The sequence below is a fragment of the Rhodnius prolixus genome, unplaced genomic scaffold (assembly GCF_049639745.1).
Source record: "Rhodnius prolixus isolate KJV_2025 unplaced genomic scaffold, Rpr scaffold_2, whole genome shotgun sequence".
Classification (NCBI taxonomy): Eukaryota; Metazoa; Arthropoda; class Insecta; order Hemiptera; family Reduviidae; genus Rhodnius; species Rhodnius prolixus.
The window spans coordinates 45,195,067-45,207,376 of NW_027411592.1; positions in this window are offsets into that span (position 1 = coordinate 45,195,067).

A 12,310-nucleotide genomic window follows, 5' to 3' on the forward strand; every position below is an offset into this window, starting at 1 on the left:
ACAAGAAGAGAGGATAGAAGCAACTGAACCTGAGGATAGAAGAGCCTGAAAGAAGCAACTGAACCCCCTCTTCAAAAAAAAAAAGATAAAAGGAAAACCAGGAGGTGCAAGCAGCCGTGGAATGAGATGGTTGGATGATATGCTGGCAATGGGATGCTGAGAGAAGCCAGTATAGTGTGAAGTGGAGGAAGCTAGATGTATACCAGAAAAAAAGGAAGTTGAAAAGATCAATACCAATTTAGATCAATGGTTATTTTTGCCAAAATATGCGAAGGGCTGACAAAGATCCTGTGCTCAATAATAATAAAAAAATGTTCATCGAAAAGAAGTCCATGGCTAAACATAGTCCACATTATTTATGAGCACTGAACCCACATCTGGACAGCAACAATCCAAATTCAATCACTTCTTATAAATCAGCTTAAAATGAACACTATATCTTTCAGTAAAATGTCCACTTATTCTAATAAAAATTAACTTAAACTGATCATCCTTCTAGTTAGGTCCAGCGGCCACAGATGAATGCCTCCCTTTCAATATGCGAGTAAAAGCCCACCCTTCTGTCCGATTGAAACTAATGATTCTCGTTACGGAGTTCCTTTCTTTTTAATATAAACTACATTGCGCCTAGCTTGAACAGCAGGGTATGGTTGCTTTCTCTCTTCCCCTAGGTATTTACCGAAATTACTAACCGAGCTCCTCGCGGCTGCTTCACAAACAAATTGACTACTGTTAAAAATCCCCTCAGAAAACAACCGACTGATGTACCAAAGTAATGGATGGTAACCGCCTTATCGACGTCGATTTTTTTATTTTATTTTTCTTATTAAAAGCTAAAAAATGTAACGTTTAAATGTGCATTGATTAATTAGAAGATTAATAAATGCGCTTGACTCGAATAAAAAGGTTACTTTTAAATTACACTTTTAATTTATTTTGTTTTCTGAATGTTATTTTTAGAAAGAATGTTTAATATGGTTGTAGGTTGCAGCGAGAATTACACAGATTCCATTATAATGGGAGTAAATAATTCTTAGATGTTACTCTTGCCGTTCAACGAATTTACGCGGTGAAATTAAAGAATTTTTTTTATTAAATGAGAAATGACTTGGGTACAGAAGTTGTTTTTTTCCTTTAAAAAGAAAAGAAAAAAAAACACATGAAGAAAACAAGATAGACTACAAAAAGAATTAGTCCTTTAACTTCTCCTGGAGTAAGTAGAGCCAGAAACTGCATAACTTACCTTAACTGACTTGTTCCCTATATAGTAGCGTAAAGGAACCTGGCCATATTAATAAGCGCAATTAATTCTGTATACGGTATATTGAAGATTAATGAGAGAATCAGCATCATCCCATCTAATGAGAAAAGTTAAGCAGAGATAGAGAGATCGCTTTCACCACTAATACGTAGTGAAATGTTACCAAGAGTCCTTAATATTGACAAAAAGACACGCCAGCTAAGATCAGCTCTTTAATTCTAGCAGCCATTCGCCAACTCCGCTTGACCTATAGGTTCCAAATCCTACAACCTTTTCTCGCCAGGATGTTTGTGAAGTTTTGCTTTTTTTAAGGAACCACTAGTCTCTAGTCACCGCAGTCTACCTACTTTGTAAATGGCTTCAATATTCCGCTTGGCTTGCTGAAAAGTTCCAACAATGTATTGATGGCACAGAATTTTTCAGTCAAGTAATAACTTGAAACATTTTTGTGCAACGATATCTCACTACTTATAGTATTTACTATAAAGACTCCACTTTATTTGTATATTTACAACTGCAACAATTGTTGCATCAAGTAAATTTGATCTTACTGGTTCAATTCACTTGTAATGTCATCATGGTTAGAGCAATCACCCTTTCACAATTCCAAACTCTTTCACAATGATTTAATCACAATAGATCTCTAGGCCACTTCCGCTTCAAACGACGAGGAGGATTGTCGGGAAGGTGAGGAGAGGAGAGTTGTTGGACAAGAAGATTAGGATGGAGAGCTAGGTGGCTTTAACTATAAAGAAACGTAATAATCTTATAATACACAATGAAATAAGCTAAATATATTTAAATAATAATGCAAACTGTTGTAATAAGATTTATTTTCTGAATAAACAAAAAAGTTTTGTAAAATCTTGATAACACAAGGGTGGTGTAAAAAGAGTCTTTAAATTGAAAATAAAGAGGAAAAGCTAGGGAAAAATAAAAGATAAAGTGAAAAACAAAACAAAAAAGAAATAAACAAAGAAAAAAAGAGAGCACAAATTGAAAAAGAGGAAAACATAAGCCACGTAAATGTGTTTATATATTTTGCTGGGATATTATGGGCTCGGAGAAGGAGTCCAATAAAAAGTTAATCCTATATCTCACTCATTTATTCACTTACTCTGCGGCGGGGGCCGCTCCGCTGGAGCCAGAGTTACGGGTAATCAAGTTAGTGAATCCCATTCAACTCCCATATTTTACTTGTTATAGGGCACTACTACCTACAGCTCGCTAACGCACACAATGGTCGTATTTATTTTGCCAATAATATCTAGGCTACTTTATTATTCGCTTATTTATTTTTTGAGTTTTAACGAGTTTTAGTAGGAAAGATGTCATTCCAAGCAAGGGAACCAAATAATGCCTTTAAAACTGAAGAGCTTCAAATGGGGATAGCAAAGCACTGTTAGCAGCTTGGAGGCCGTTCGGTATATAGTACAAATATAGCAAAAAAAACAAGCTATCTTGATAAGTTACCGCAGAGGAAAATGTTTATTTAATTTCATTTTTTGTGAGGACCACTTCTTGCACTAGTTTTATTTTAATTTAATTTTAATTTTTAGATTTAACTTTTATTTTAGGGTGCGTCAACATCGGAGGCCAGACAGGACATAAGACACAACAGCCTTAATTATAACAGTGTAAAAAAAATATTATAATTGTCAATAGCATAACCCCAGAAGATGACGAAGTCCCTTGGTCAAAAGCGCGGCAATAAAAAAGATGGAAATTGGCAATATTCTTTCTACCTTCCTTGAAAATAAATAACATTATCATGTTTAGTTTCAGCACGCTGGTTACCACAAGCTTTTAGAAGTTTTCATTCCTTTCTCATCCCTGAGTAAGGCTCGAGTCTTGTATCTAACTTGCTAACAAGTAACCACATTGAGTAACTACAAGTCCAGAGTCACGCCAAAACTTCTTCTACAAAAATATTCAACTAACCTCTTGTCCCGGTTAAAATGTGTAGAAAGCTAAGTTTAACCAAGAACTTTTTCCAGGGCACTGCCGTCCTTCCTAAAGGAAGCTACTATGGAGAGGAAAATCTATGGGCCTGGAGTCCAATTTGGAATTTCCTCTTAGGACTAACCACTGAGCAACCCCTCCTCTACAAATTACATGTCATAATGTTATGTGTTTATCAAGCGATGCATATAAATTGAGTATGCAATTTTGAAGTTTCTGAAATAAAGTTAATTAAAAGAAATAAATGAATACAAAACCAGGTTGAGGAAGAATAACTTTTTAATTCTTGCACTAGAGGCGCCACTGTAGCTGAGCGGTTAGAGGAGAGACCTGTAAATCTAATATGTATTATTGTACCGGGTTCGATTCCCGGATTTTATTTTTATGGTAAATAAAAGAAATTTTAAGAAAAAGAAAAGAAACCTAATTGGTAGAGTTGGACGTAAAGCCCGCCTGAAAAGATAGGCAGTTACTTTACTTTTTACTTTTTAGTATTGGATGAGTTGTTTGGAGTTTTTTATGGATTGAAATGCTTAGAAATATATAGTTTAAAAAATTATTCTTTAAAAATTCTCAAAATCTAATAAACTCTACATAAAAAAAGCAGTTAAGATTAATAGAAACAGTACCGCCTGCTCGTTTCATCTGGGAAAAAATTATGTTATGGCATCATGTAATTTCCTAAAATTGAATTGTCTATTTTGTAGAACATAAAAATGACATTAAATTTTCTACTCCATTGACTTAAGGAGGTAATATGAAGTGGAACTGTCAATAGTGCTTTGGCAAATTGCTTCGGTTGTAGTCAAAAATTATTAGACCTTTTTATTTTTTATTTATTTCTGCTTCAAATATACTCCTAGTATTACTATTTTCATTGTTTATTTTGGTTCAACTTTGTTATTTTTATTGCAATGAATATTTCATAGTGTTCGTAAAAAGCGTTAGTACCTGAATGAATTTTTTATTAGAAAGAGATCACTTTATCAAAAACGATGATACACAAGTGGGTATATAGTATATACATGTTGAAGTGATCGTTACCTCTATCCCGGCTATCATAAATATCGACAAGCAATCAGTAGAATGGGTTCTGAAGTGAACATACAGCTGGAGCAAATGTGTGCGTGAAAGACATGTATGAACCTGTCTTACAAAGGAGTGACCGTAGCCCCTTATTGTACGGGCACATCCTCTACTAGGCTGGGCTCCAATACTACCATCTCCAGCCTCCCTGCCATCACTCCTTGGGGAGCGCTTAACACAGTCAACTGTTGCTCCTACAGTATACCAACAGACCAGCATACATTAGGAGCAACTGCTGGCTAGACAACGGGTTTTGTATTTAACCGCCTCTACACTTAGTGACGCCTCATTCTGGAACTCCTCCTGCCACAACTAATTACTGGCTATTATCTCACTAAATAACAGAACAACTAATTGATTAATAGTCACATACGCTATTATAATGTCTCATTACTTTTTATACTGTGTTTTTCGTGTTTTATAATTATTGTTACATCTCGTTAATTGTAAGATGTAATAAAAAAAACTTCGGCATTGCGTCAGATACATCAGAAAATCATCAAATCCAAAATCATGCGCGTTGGGAAACGCCATCGAGTATATTTCAATCTCATAGAAGACCTCTGTTCTCTCCGCCTAACCTTTTTTACTGGAAGGCATCAAATAATATCTCGCCTTCATCTCCGTCAAAGAAGCTCCTAGACCCTTTTGCGTACAACTCAGCATTATGAGGCAGACAGACTTTGAGGCCTTTTGTAACAAATTACCATTTTGTATCAGCGGTTTTCCTCCTCAGTATGATGGCAGTCACTAAGGCTAGCCCTACCTTGTTCCTTACCCTGACTTTTGTAGATTTCAACTATACTTCTTTCTCTAAGGAGCCTGTACCTCAAATGTGAACATGTTACAAGAGTGCATGTCGCAAGTTAGCCCTAAACTTTCTTTTATCTAAGAAAATTAATGAGTTCACACATCAATTTCTCCTCATAAAATTTGGCTCAAAGTTCATGATTGCCTTTTCTCACTTCGTCTTGCTCAATATTTCCTGAGAAGAATCATTTAAAAAATAAAATAAAATCAGTCTGAAACATTTTGCACTACTACTCGTATCTCTCCTTCCCAAATTTTCAATTTTAATATTTTTATTATTTTATTTAGAAATCGTACAAATAGCCAAAATAAATGTACAACATAAATAAAGCAATGGCAGAGCCGTCGCTTGAGAACACTGCTTAAATATATATATATATATTAAAAGATACAAAATATTCAATAAAATAAACAGTAAATAACTTAATAATTTCCTTCCCATTTCATCGAGATACAAGATACAGCTTTAATCACTGCTGTGCTTGGTACAGTTAACATCACTTTCGCTTCGACTGAAAGTGGTTTTAAAATAAGCTATATCAGCAATTTTTGGTGAGTGTTGAGTGCAAAGATTGTTCTAAACTGTGTTAAAATTCCAGAAAAGGTTATCGAGTAGTTCGTTGAATATTAATGAATTTAATTTTAATAAATTATATTGTATACATCTTCATTTGTAAAAATTCTACTGCAGTAGTGAAAGTAAATAAAGTTAAATAAATGAGTAATTCTTTTGATTTTAAAATTTTTATTCTGTCTTGTATTAATTAAGCATACCTTTAAGTGATTTACCCCATCAATTTATGATGAGAAATATCTATTTTCAGGGTAAAAGCTATTTTTCCAAACCTACCCTCCTAATGTCATAATTTAAAAGTGCGTGTGCGCGCGCAGCAAAACCATTTAGGGCGGGGAGTGGCCATCAATCAGTGGTTGTCAGAACCAGGCTTCCACTACAGTTACTATGTCCAGGAAGGGCGTACGCCCAAATGGTTAAACAGTAGGAAGAAGTGATTTTAACCACGTGTATCACACGTGGATTATGAACTGCGGTGAAAAATGGGAAGAAAGTGTACTTGGAAAAGATATTTAGGTGTGATTAGTTCTAATTAGTTATTAAAATGGTCAGGTAAAAATAATATTCCTGAAGGAACAGCATTCTGTAGATGATAGTTGTATTGTCTGGAGTTATGATTATTTTTTTAAATTTATAATTTGAATTTGGGCAGCACAGTTATTTCAAATTTTCCTACCATTTATTTATTTATTTTGGTACATTCCCTTACTTTACCGCTCCATTTATCAATTTCCCTAATCTTTTTTGAATGATGTTTCCTTTTGCATTGTTTGTCCACTTCACGTATCTCGGTTCTCGTAGGAAAGCCTTCTCACCTAACCGCAGCATTCCTCTTTCTATATTCATATTACTATTCACAAACTAAAACTTTTTCTAAAACTTTAAAATCAAATTTGAGACTTTGAGAATATATGAGTATGCCAGAATGAGAAGATAAAAGAGTTTTTTTTTTGGCCTCTCATGCCAAGCGAATCAGCCAGATACATATATTAAATTACAATGCTCTGAAGAAGTGTAGAACTCTGAAGACCGTAAGATATTGCTATTGTTTTTAAGGTATCAATGATGTCACCTGCAATGGCAAAGTGACAGGTGATTAATTGCTTCCTTTTCATTCGTATAAGAGAACATTCGTATACCAAATATCCACCAATCATTAATTTATGTAAGTAAAATTAATCTGAAATATTTGACGTGTAAATAAAACCTGATCTTGATTGATTGTCAAAACAAAACAAAACAAAATTATTTAATATTCACGTTCAACTAATATTACTTTGTCTTTTTAAATCGCCTTTCTTCAGGAACGATTATTATATTTACTTTTATTTTGATGTATTTTTAGCTTAACAAGAAATACGTGAGGAAAATATCTAACTTGCTAACAGATTGTTAATAGATTTTACCCGAAACGGGAGTTTTTAATAAATATACCACCAATCAATCAAGCTAAAGAATATTAATAAACAATCTGGGATGACTCATACACGGCCAGTTTTGATCTGTGTGAGGCTGGCCAGGGCCAGGCGAAGGGTATATAAATTGTGTTGGTAAGGGTAACGGCACGTTAAAGGAAGGAAATAAGGTCTTATGTAAATCATAAGCTGCTCATCCATCATTGTATGTGAAGGATCAACATATTCCCGAACCGACATAATATCTTCTCCGTATAACGACCAATTATTTTTTAATTTCTTCAAAACTTTTAATATTTCTTTTGCCTCATTAGAATTCTAATAAAACTTTTAGTCACAAATTTAAGATATAATTTATATTGTTATTATATAAACCTTAATTCTTAGAGAGAGAATTTATGGTTTCTTTTCGGAATGTCGAGATCAGAGACTATTTACAGATTTTCTGACAGCTTGGTACCGAGGATTTACCTCTATGTCGCTTATATAGTTCGAAACCCATGGAAAGGATATAGATATCTCTGTAAATAGTATGCTAACAGCTGTTTGGATCGGTGAGAAATAGTTTAGTACTGGGAGAACCTCCTACCTTTTCCAAGATCTTTATCCATACTTCTGTCTTCCTTGCCATGAGGATTGAATGAAATGGAATGGAGCTAAGGCTAAAGTTAGTGCAGAAATCCTTCTATTGCTGCACTAATATTATTTAATTCCTCAGTTCTCACTAAAAATGCATTATCCCTAAACTCGAAGACCGTTTAGAACATCTCTACTTCAGTGGTAACATTTCTACTCAATTTTTATGAAATCAACACCAGTATGGTAAGCAAGAAACACATCTTTGATTACGTAGCTTAACCTGCTCCCTTGCTGAAGTACTCTTCTTCAGGACACACACCTTTACACGTTACATCTTTCACAGATGCCTACTGCTAACAACTATAAACTCTAAAGAAAGCTGCTATTTATGTTGGTGAAAATTTGACTTCTTTAAGTCACTTGCGTTTCATTTCTTTCCAACAAAATTACGCAACATTCTAAACATAAAAGTTTATCCAGAACAAAATTTAAAAACTTGTTAGAATTAAGCGAATTGAGGCTCGCTCCCCAGCATTCAGTACCAATCTGGAAGGTATACATCATACTATCTTTTATTCCCCAAATTTTCTTTGCTCATGCAACTATTTGATAAAGTGGTTAAAAAAAATGTTCTAAAAAACTTCTAAATCTGCGAAACAGTAACCCACAGCTCAGATAGGTTAATGCAACCGAACTTGAAGGTTGTAATTTTAAGACTAGCTTTAACTCTGGTCTGTAAAAGAATAAAAATTAACCAACTTTTTTATTTTCCTGCCTGCCCCAATCAAATATAATTATCGCGAAGCTTCCAACATAATTCGTTGATGGACGGCGCTACAATTTAGCCAAATTATACGCATATATATTTTATTTAAAGTAATTATTACTTAGGATCCAATTATGATAATGTCCTATCTTAGTGGTCATAATAAAACATTAAAGACTTCCAACATTTAATGAACATCATAACATTGTGAAATTTTATAGTTAGTTATTTGTAATTAGTAGTGATGTCAAGTAATTTTAATCATTTGCCAGATGAATTATTGACTTTTGTATTTTATTTTTAGAAGTCCAATTAATTAGACTCATCTTGCCGCTTATATCTTCTTTTCTATTCCACAATTTCGTTACAGTTTGTTCCTGATGAATATATTCTTAATCTTCCGTTTTCTCTTAAACAGGCTTACCATGCGCCTTAGTTTTGATTGAGATTGCTTCTTTTTGAAGGCACGCATCTCGGCTAGAGTCTCGGTTTTTTTAATATTTAAAAATCAAAAAACTTCAATTGTATGTGTGCGATGAACGCTGTTCTCAAAATTATAGTATTTATCTTTAGCCGGCCAAGCACATCTGCACCTTTTGAAACGATATTTACAATGAAGATTAAAAAATTCACGGTCTGAAGAATGCGGTAGTTAGGATGAATCAGCAGTAAAAACTTGTATTGTGCTGCGAACTCTATTGTGATCTAAGTTGCTTTTAATTTGTTGACGCAATCAAGAAAAAGTGTGGTGCGAAAACTATCGCAATTTTCTCTGACTACAATTCTCATGATACTAGCTTACAAGACTAGAAACTTGCTTCAACTTGCTTCATCATTTTAAATTGTGATTTCATTTTAACAGTCCTACATACCACGATTTCACGTACTTTTTTCTTGTAATTAATATTCTTATTTTACAAACCACAGAGAAATGAACTAAAAATAAAACATAGAACATCAATTTATCAGCTCAACATTTTCGAAATACTTCTTGGCGCAAACAATAATGGAAACATGTAAGTACCAAAAGATAAAATGAAATATAGACACCATTTCATATAAGCAGTCCACAGATGATTTCGAAAAGCTCACGATTACAATACTTACTTTTTTTTGAGGAAAACAAGAAAATGATTAAGAATTTTCGTAAAACATTTCGTGCTGCGATAACAATCAATAACCTTTGAATAACATGCTATTTCTGATTAGGAGTGACTTTTTTTTTTAAAGAAAAGGAATTCCTAAAAGTTTATCCATTTTCCTAAAAAGTTTTGTGTCTACGTTATACATTGCAATGCAATACAATTTCGAAGTGTGCGTTAAAAATTGTCACCAGGTGTTTTCTTTTTAAGTTTTGGAATACTTTTTTGAGTTAGTTAAGGTTTTATCTGCCTCTGTCGGTTTTCCTCCTGTATCAGTGGTTTTGTCTTCGTTGTACATAGGTTCTCCACGAATAAGTCTCAAGTTCTTGTCCATAAAAGTCTTTTATCGTAGGTACGTAGGTATCGTATTTTCAGCTCCCTGAGGATATTTTCATTCTTTAGGAACCACAGTGCTCTCAAGAGGTTAGCAATACTTATTATCCAGACTTTTTACCTGCCATTCATAAGGAGCAAGTGTAAATCAGTGTAATAGTCTGAGTATAGATGGATACAAGTGTCTTGAGCATTAAGGTTTAACAGGTGATCGTCTGTTAATTAGACAATTACAGATTAGAACAGTCTGAGAATTTGGTAGGCCTTAATATCAGTGTTATGCCCAGAGTCCAGGTTAGTCTGCTGTCAAATATAAGAGTAACTAAAAATGGTGATCGGACCTTTATATGGTCTCTTCAATTATAAGCAGATAGCGTAGGAGGTGTTAATTTCTGTTTTAGACAAATTCTCGAAGATGTACCTGTTTGCGATAAAATAAAATATTATGGTAAGTCTTCTGTTAAACAAATATCTTAGAAGGTAATGCTAGTTAAATTTTCTAAGCATTGAATCTACAAGTAAAATGATTTCAGTCAAAATGAAAGGACTTTCTTACAATTGTCTTTTCATCCAATCATCCTTCAAGAGATAGTACTGCGGGTCGAGCCAGGTTTGTAGGTAAATATTTGGGGCAAAAAGTTAATAAAAGTCCCAAAAAAACAATTAACTACTAAAAAATAATGGACTTGCTAATTAGTGAGAGCTATAAGTAAGTTAAATATGTTCTGAAGAAACAACCAAGGAAATGATGCGAGTTACCAGAGGGCCGATATCAGTAATCAAGTTACCGGTTGTGTGATGTAAGCAAGGGGCTGCCGAGTGTGTACCCCCTCGAGAGGATGAGAAGTAAGGCTAGGTCATTAGTGCGATATCATCAACACAGTTCATCCATCATTGGAACTGCATCAAACAGGGCTGTTGGCGTTACAACTTGCTGATAACATTAACTTCATGTTTGAAATATCATTCGCTTCCTGTATGATTTTACAAACTTGTCCTTCTTGCTGTTCCTTCACTACATTAGCTAACCTTGAAGCCTCTAACATTACATGATTTTGTAAGGAATCTCAACAAATAAATTGCAAAAAATATATTTTTTTAAAAATATAGATCACTAGTGTTGCTCGAGACCGAGACGAGGCGAGACTTTATGCAGTCTCGATCTCGGTCTCGGTCTCGGTCTCGTCGAGATATCTCGGTCTCGGTCTCAGTTTTTTTGAATTTTTGTTTAAGTATTAAAAGTGGTTTGCTATTAATAATCTTTTCAAAAAATGTTATTATTTTCTAATAATTATTTTAATTTTTATATATGTGTAATGAAAATGTGTGTAAAAGAAGACAACTATGTACTTACACTTCAATGCATCATATATTACTATTACTGTTATATATCTTTATATACTATAATTTCAAAAAGATGTTAAAAACGCGCCAAATGAAAGACCCAAATAACATATCTGCTTCCTATAACAAGTCGATTCGTGAAATAAAAAATACACCTCCCAACAAACTTCCCGCCCCATTAGTTATGGCTGTTGGTGAAGATAAAGAATCTGATGATTCACCTTTTGACGACGACGACGACTGCATCAATATTTTTGCACCATTTGCTCAAAAATCAGCAAATATCACCGAAGCATGGAAGACAGAAATAATTAATTATACCAAATTAGACCAAGCACCAGTAGACGTTGACATTTTAGAATGGTGGAAAACACTTGAGAATTCCTTCAAAAATTTGTCTAGAATGGCGAAAGATATTTTTAGTATCTGTGCAACTTCAGTGCCATCGGAAAGATTATTTTAGCAAGCTGCGATGATAATGACCAATAGAAGAAGACTTCTGACTCAGTAAAAGCTCTTTTATGTATCAATGCTTGGGCAAAGAGTATCTTAAAAACGAAAATAGTGCGAGACCTGCGAAGCTAATGAGTACACTCAGTACTGGGTTCGATTACCGGTCTTAGGCCTTGGATTTTATTTAATGGTTAGTAGAAGAAATTTACAGTAAAATATGTTTGCTAGTCGCCTCCGTCCACGACACCTAATTGGTAGTTGGACGTTAAGCCCCGCCTGAAAAAATAGGCGATTACTTTACTTTGCTTACTTGACTTATGTAATTCGAAGTCAAATAGATGTAGTAATATTGAACATATATAATAAAATCATAACTTTTAATAATTAATTCAATACCGGTAATGATTATTTATTAATAAAGAACACAATTTTATAATTTTGTAGCTAAAAATTAATATTTGAAAAACCGAGACCGAGATTTGTCTCGTTTCTCGTGCAGCACTATAGATCACTCTATCCCATTAGAATAAAAAGAAATAAATCTGAAGCTCCAAAAACAAAGTATTCATGAATCTGGCAGAAAAG